Genomic DNA, 6,653 nt, shown 5'->3' with positions numbered 1-6,653 from the left:
TTAATTTAGTTAGTCCGAGTTAGTGTAGTTAACCCGGGTTAGTTCAGTCTGGCCCAGGTTAATTTAGTTAGCCCAGGTTAATTTAGTTAGCCCAGGGTTAGATTAATTAGCCCGGGTAAGTTCAGTCTGGAATAACAACAGAAAATGCTGGAAAAACTCAGCAGGCCAGGCAACATCCGTGGAGAGAAATTAGAGTCGACGTTTCCACCCGAAACATTGACTCTATTTCTCTCCACGGATGTTGCCTGACCTGCTGAGTTTTTCCAGCGTTTTCTGTTATTTCGGATTTCCAGCATCCGCAGTATTTTGCTATGGTATAAGTTCAGTCCGGTCCAGGTTAGGTTAGATAGCCCGAGTTAGTGTAGTTAGCCCGGGTTAATTTCAGGCACGGGCTGGTCTCGGGCCGGGTTGGTTTGTTAACCCGGGTTAGTCTGGCTGGGCCCGGGCCGTGTGATGAGATTTCTCAGACCAGGAACCCGGAAGCTTGGAGAGAGCGGCAGACACTTCCGGACTGGCGGGGCAATGCGACCGGGGGGGGCGGCTCGGCGGCGCTCGGAGACCCTCCTGTGAAGGGCAGGAGCCCCAGAGCCTGAGCCCCGGGGGAGAGAGAAAGAGGCACAGCAGGATCCCAGCCCGCACCCGGACCCGCAGCCAGGCCCCGGTAAGCGGCTCCTTCCCGTTCCCGGCCTCGCTCTCCCCGATCGGCTCAAGCCCCAAACTTCGCTGCATCTCCCGCGTTATATCCCCGGGGAAACGGCTCCAAGCCCCTGGTTTGTTGACTTGATTTCACATTCAGCAGATCCAGGGGAGGAGGCGCAGCAGGAAGTTATGGTGAGCGGTGTCAGACTGTCGCAGTGTGTCCCAGTCCCCCAGAGTGTGTCCCAGTGTCTCCGTCTCCCAGAGTGTGTCCCAGTGGCTCAGTCTCCCAGAGTGTGTCCCAGTGGCTCAGTCTCCCAGAGTGTGTCCCAGTGTCTCAGTCTCCCGGAGTGTGTCCCAGTCTCCCAGAGTGTGTCCCAGTGTCTCAGTCTCCCGGAGTGTGTCCCAGAGTCTCAGTCTCCCGGAGTGTGTCCCAGAGTCTCAGTCTCCCAGAGTGTGTCCCAGTGTCTCCGTCTCCCAGAGTGTGTCCCAGTGGCTCAATCTCCCAGAGTGTGTCCCAGAGTCTCAGTCTCCCAGAGTGTGTCCCAGTGTCTCCGTCTCCCAGAGTGTGTCCCAGTGGCTCAATCTCCCAGAGTGTGTCCCAGTGTCTCAGTCTCCCAGAGTGTGTCCCAGAGTCTCAGTCTCCCGGAGTGTGTCCCAGTGTCTCCGTCTCCCGGAGTGTGTCCCAGTGTCTCCGTCTCCCAGAGTGTGTCCCAGAGTCTCAGTCTCCCAGAGTGTGTCCCAGAGTCTCAGTCTCCCGGAGTGTGTCCCAGTGTCTCCGTCTCCCGGAGTGTGTCCCAGTGGCTCAGTCTCCCAGAGTGTGTCCCAGAGTCTCAGTCTCCCGGAGTGTGTCCCAGTCTCCCAGAGTGTGTCCCAGTGTCTCAGTCTCCCGGAGTGTGTCCCAGAGTCTCAGTCTCCCGGAGTGTGTCCCAGAGTCTCAGTCTCCCAGAGTGTGTCCCAGTGTCTCCGTCTCCCAGAGTGTGTCCCAGTGGCTCAGTCTCCCAGAGTGTGTCCCAGAGTCTCAGTCTCCCGGAGTGTGTCCCAGTCTCCCAGAGTGTGTCCCAGTGTCTCAGTCTCCCAGAGTGTGTCCCAGAGTCTCAGTCTCCCGGAGTGTGTCCCGGTGTCTCGGTCTCCCGGTGTCTCGGTCTCCCAGTGTCTCGGTCTCCCAGAGTGTGTCCCGGTGTCTCCGTCTCCCAGAGTGTGTCCCTGTGTCCCGGTCTCCCCGAGTGTGTCCCAGTGTCTCCGTCTCCCAGAGTGTGTCCCAGTGTCTCAGTCTCCCCGAGTGTGTCCCAGTGTCTCCGTCTCCCAGAGTGTGTCCCAGTGTCTCCGTCTCCCAGAGTGTGTCCCAGTGTCTCCGTCTCCCAGAGTGTGTCCCAGTGTCTCCGTCTCCCAGAGTGTGTCCCAGAGTCCCAGTCTCCCGGAGTGTGTCCCAGTGTCTCAGTCTCCCAGAGTGTGTCCCAGTGTCCCAGTCTCCCAGAGTGTGTCCCAGTGTCTCCGTCTCCCAGAGTGTGTCCCGGTGTCTCGGTCTCCCCGAGTGTGTCCCGGTGTCCCGGTCTCCCCGAGTGTGTCCCGGTGTCTCAGTCTCCCAGAGTGTGTCCCGGTGCCTCAGTCTCCCAGAGTGTGTCCCAGTGTCTCGGTCTCCCAGAGTCTGTCCCAGTGCCTCGGTCTCCCCGAGTGTGTCCCAGTGTCTCAGTCTCCCCGAGTGTGTCCCAGTGTCTCAGTCTCCCCGAGTGTGTCCCAGTGTCTCCGTCTCCCAGAGTGTGTCCCGGTGCCTCAGTCTCCCAGAGTGTGTCCCAGTGTCTCGGTCTCCCAGAGTCTGTCCCAGTGCCTCGGTCTCCCAGAGTGTGTCCCGGTCTCCCCGAGTGTGTCCCAGTGTCTCAGTCTCCCCGAGTGTGTCCCAGTGTCTCAGTCTCCCCGAGTGTGTCCCAGTGTCTCAGTCTCCCCGAGTGTGTCCCAGTGTCTCAGTCTCCCAGAGTGTGTCCCAGTGTCTCCGTCCCCCAGAGTGTGTCCCAGTGTCTCAGTCTCCCAGAGTGTGCCCCGGTCTCCCGGAGTGTGCCCCGGTGCCTCGGTCTCCCAGAGTGTGTCCCAGTGTCTCGGTCTCGTCTCGGTCTCCCAGAGTGTGTCCCAGTGTCTCCGTCTCCCAGAGTGTGTCCCAGTGTCTCAGTCTCCCAGAGTGTGCCCCGGTGTCTCGGTCTCCCAGAGTGTGTCTCGGTCTCCCAGAGTGTGTCCCAGTCTCCCGGAGTGTGCCCCGGTGCCTCGGTCTCCCAGAGTGTGTCCCAGTCTCCCGGAGTGTGCCCCGGTGCCTCGGTCTCCCAGAGTGTGTCCCAGTGTCTCGGTCTCGTCTCGGTCTCCCAGAGTGTGTCCCAGTGTCTCGGTCTCCCAGAGTGTGTCCCAGTGTCTCAGTCTCCCAGAGTGTGCCCCGGTGTCTCGGTCTCCCAGAGTGTGTCTCGGTCTCCCAGAGTGTGTCCCAGTCTCCCAGAGTGTGTCCCAGTGTCTCGGTCTCCCAGAGTGTGTCCCAGTGTCTCAGTCTCCCAGAGTGTGCCCCGGTCTCCCAGAGTGTGTCTCGGTCTCCCAGAGTGTGTCCCAGTGTCTCGGTCTCCCAGAGTGTGTCCCAGTGTCTCAGTCTCCCAGAGTGTGTCTCAGTCTCCCAGAGTGTGTCCCAGTGTCGAAGTCTCCCAGAGTGTGCCCCAGTGTCTCGGTCTCCCAGAGTGTGTCTCGGTCTCCCAGAGTGTGTCCCAGTGTCTCGGTCTCCCAGAGTGTGTCCCAGTGTCTCAGTCTCCCAGAGTGTGCCCCGGTCTCCCAGAGTGTGTCTCGGTCTCCCAGAGTGTGTCCCAGTGTCTCGGTCTCCCAGAGTGTGTCCCAGTGTCTCAGTCTCCCAGAGTGTGTCTCAGTCTCCCAGAGTGTGTCCCAGTGTCGAAGTCTCCCAGAGTGTGCCCCAGTGTCTCGGTCTCCCAGAGTGTGTCTCGGTCTCCCAGAGTGTGTCCCAGTGTCTCGGTCTCCCAGAGTGTGTCCCAGTGTCTCGGTCTCCCAGAGTGTGTCTCAGTCTCCCAGAGTGTGTCCCAGTGTCGAAGTCTCCCAGAGTGTGTCCCAGTGTCGAAGTCTCCCAGAGTGTGTCCCAGTGTCGAAGTCTCCCAGAGTGTGTCCCAGTGTCGAAGTCTCCCAGAGTGTGCCTCAGTGTCGAAGTCTCCCAGAGTGTGTCCCAGTGTGTCCTCTACAGATGCTGAAATCTGAACCTAGTGCAGTAAATACTCGAGGCACTCGGCAGGCCAGGCACTGTCTGTGGAGAGAACAGGGTGATGTTGCGATCCTGGCCTGGCAGAGTGCGGAGTCACGTTGCCACCCAGTGCACGGGGGGTGTTGCTGGACTCTGATATCCAGCTGCTCTCTTTCCCCGCTGTAAGATTTTGATCACGGGTCACACACAGAGGGTCTTCGGAGTTGTAAGGCTTTTTATTAAGGAGTGGCAGTTTAAGTTAAGTACAACATGCAATCAAGATAGACACAGTAGACATACGACCGCGACAAGCAGCTGGGATCGGACCCGATCGGACAGTCGGCTGGCGTGCGCCAACAGCTCTTCCCTTCCCTTCACCGTCTGTGCTAAAAGCTCTTCAGATATCTCTTCTACTCTTTTTAGGTGTGGGCTGAGGGTAGATTATCAAAAATGCAGTCAATAACTTTTCCAGTACACAAACAACAGACAGCTGGTCTGGAAACAAGGTCAGCGTCACGGTGCAGAATGTTATAACATCCGCAGGGAACCGAGAACATCAACGAGTTCTAAGTGTCCATCCAGTTATTCTAACATCAGTCTGAAGAGACTTTTTTGTCTCAAGTTATTTCTTCCGATTCATGCCAATTAAGGCACTATCTTGTTGTGATGAAGCAAGGTTATGCCAGTGACATCCATCGTGACCCATTGGCTCTCCCGTGGGACCAATATTTGTGGAAAACTTCCTTCATTTTCCTTGCGAAAGGGTAATGGATAGACTGGGGTTGTTTTCTTTGGAACAGAGGAGGCTGAGGGGAGACTTATTTGAGGTGTATAAAATTATGAGGGGCCTGGATAGAGTGGATAGGAAGGACCTGTTTCCCTTAGCAGAGAGGTCAATAACCAGGGAGCATAGATTTAAAGTAATTGGTAGAAGGACTAGAGGGGAGTTGAGAAGAACTTTTTTCACCCACAGGGTGGTGGGGGTCTGGAACTCACTGCCTGAAAGGGTGGTAGAGGCAGGAACCCTCATCACATTTAAAAAGTACTTGGATATGCGCTTGAAGTGCCGTAACCTACAGGGCTACGGACCAAGAGCTGGAAAGTGGGATTAGGCTGGATAGCTCTTTTTCGACTGGCACAGTTTTAATGTGATGTGTTCAACGATTTCTGCTGTCTGTGTCTCTCTCTCTGCCTGCCTGTCGGCTTCTTTGTCTCTCTCCCTCGCTGTCTGGCTCTCGCTCGCTCTCTGTCGCTCGCTGTCTGGCTCTCGCTCGCTCTCTGTCTCGCTCTGGCTCTCAATTCAATTCAATTCAAATTGCTTTATTGGCATGACAAGATACATCTTATGTTGCCAAAGCACAGAAAAACATGTATGATTGAACACGTAAACGCAGATCTAGACATACAGTGTATAGACAAATATACCCATGTATACATAAATATACACACAAATACTATACATATAATCTTTTCTTAGATTTAATGGTCACTGGTTGTCCCTCTGCTTATGGCAAGCTGTAACATAGTTTGCCGCTAAAGTTATGCATTTTCTCTGTCCCCCTAATAGATATGGGAGTTTTTGGTGGTCATTCAAATTTTTGAATTCGGGGCATATTTTTATGAATTTTGTGTAGAAATTCCCCCTTATGTCCTGATAGTTTCCACAAGTTGAGGAAGTGCATCTCTGTCTCCACCACTCCCTGACTGCAGTGAGAGCATATCCTGTCCTCTCTCGGCAGCCAGGTCTGCCTGTGTCTGCCTTTTTCGATGGCCAGGCTATGCTCACTAAGTCTGTACATTGTCAAGGTTTTTCTCAGTTTGCTATCTTTTACCATGGTCAGGTATTCAGCATGGTGTATTGTCTGTTTAGGGCCAAATAGCAATCGAGTTTTGTTGTGTCCGTGTTTTAATAGAGATACTGAAGACAGGAGTTGGTTTCACAGGTGTCTACTGAACAAAGTCTGGAGGGGAACTAACTGATACAACACAATATACAGGCTTATATAGCCCGAGTGGTATGACGTCATCATCATTTTTTTCCTTACTGGTCACCGTCAGTGCCTGAATGGAGTGCCAGTCTAAACGTATTTTCCTGATCCATTCACGTCCCAACAGCGGTGGACCACCATCTTGTAGAACGTATAAATACAACTTTTGTATTTCCTTGCCGTTGTATACAACAGGCACCCTTATTTTTCCTTTGGGGTATACTTTCTGCCCCGTATATGTTTTCAAGATAATGGATGTGTCTTTTAAAGGTATATGCGGAAATAGCCGCTCGTAATCCCGTCGATTTATGAGGGTCAGAGCTGATCCTGTATCTAGCTCCATTTTAACTGGGGACCCTGCTATCATGAGGGTAACCCAAATGGTCTGGTAATCTTCTTTGGCAATTACATTATGTAATTTGAGACAGCTTACTCTCTTGTTTTCGGAGTCGCTATCGCTCTTCTGGTCTTCGGAGCTACTGTCAGTCATCATTTGTACCTTTCTGTACTTTTCTTTATTGGTTTTTTTTTCCTGTCCGTGGACTTTTTTTGTCCAGATCGGCATACCCGTGCAATGTGTCCAATCTTTCCGCATTGCCTGCATGCTTTGTCCTTGAACCAGCAGTCCCTCTGGTCATGGGTGGATCTGCCGCAGCGATAACATCTCTCTCACCCCTGTGTCATTTCATGGGTGCCGAAGTCCTTTGTCTTTTGTTGTATCTCTGCAGCTCCTCTTGCGGCTGCTTCGTATGATACAGCCATACTGAAAGCCTTGTCCAGTGTTAAATCTTTCTCAGCAAGCAGCCTTTTCTGTG

General features: G+C 53.8%; 1 protein-coding gene across 1 annotated transcript in view; it reads left to right on the top strand.

Moving 5' to 3' along the window:
• Positions 1-273: 273 nt before the first annotated feature.
• The window catches only part of LOC147098072 (inhibitor of nuclear factor kappa-B kinase subunit beta-like), a 66,475-nt gene continuing 60,095 nt past the window's right edge, over positions 274-6,653 (top strand). Inside the window, 1 exon segment of the mRNA XM_085971307.1 lies at positions 274-661. The gene's annotated coding sequence lies outside the window, so the exon portion shown is untranslated.

This window comes from Somniosus microcephalus, chromosome 30 (assembly GCF_052327205.1).
Source record: "Somniosus microcephalus isolate GS21.2 chromosome 30, FLI_Smic_1.0, whole genome shotgun sequence".
Taxonomy (NCBI): domain Eukaryota; kingdom Metazoa; phylum Chordata; class Chondrichthyes; order Squaliformes; family Somniosidae; genus Somniosus; species Somniosus microcephalus.
Note: the sequence above shows the minus strand (reverse complement) of the source record. Positions and strands in the feature narration are given on the sequence as shown.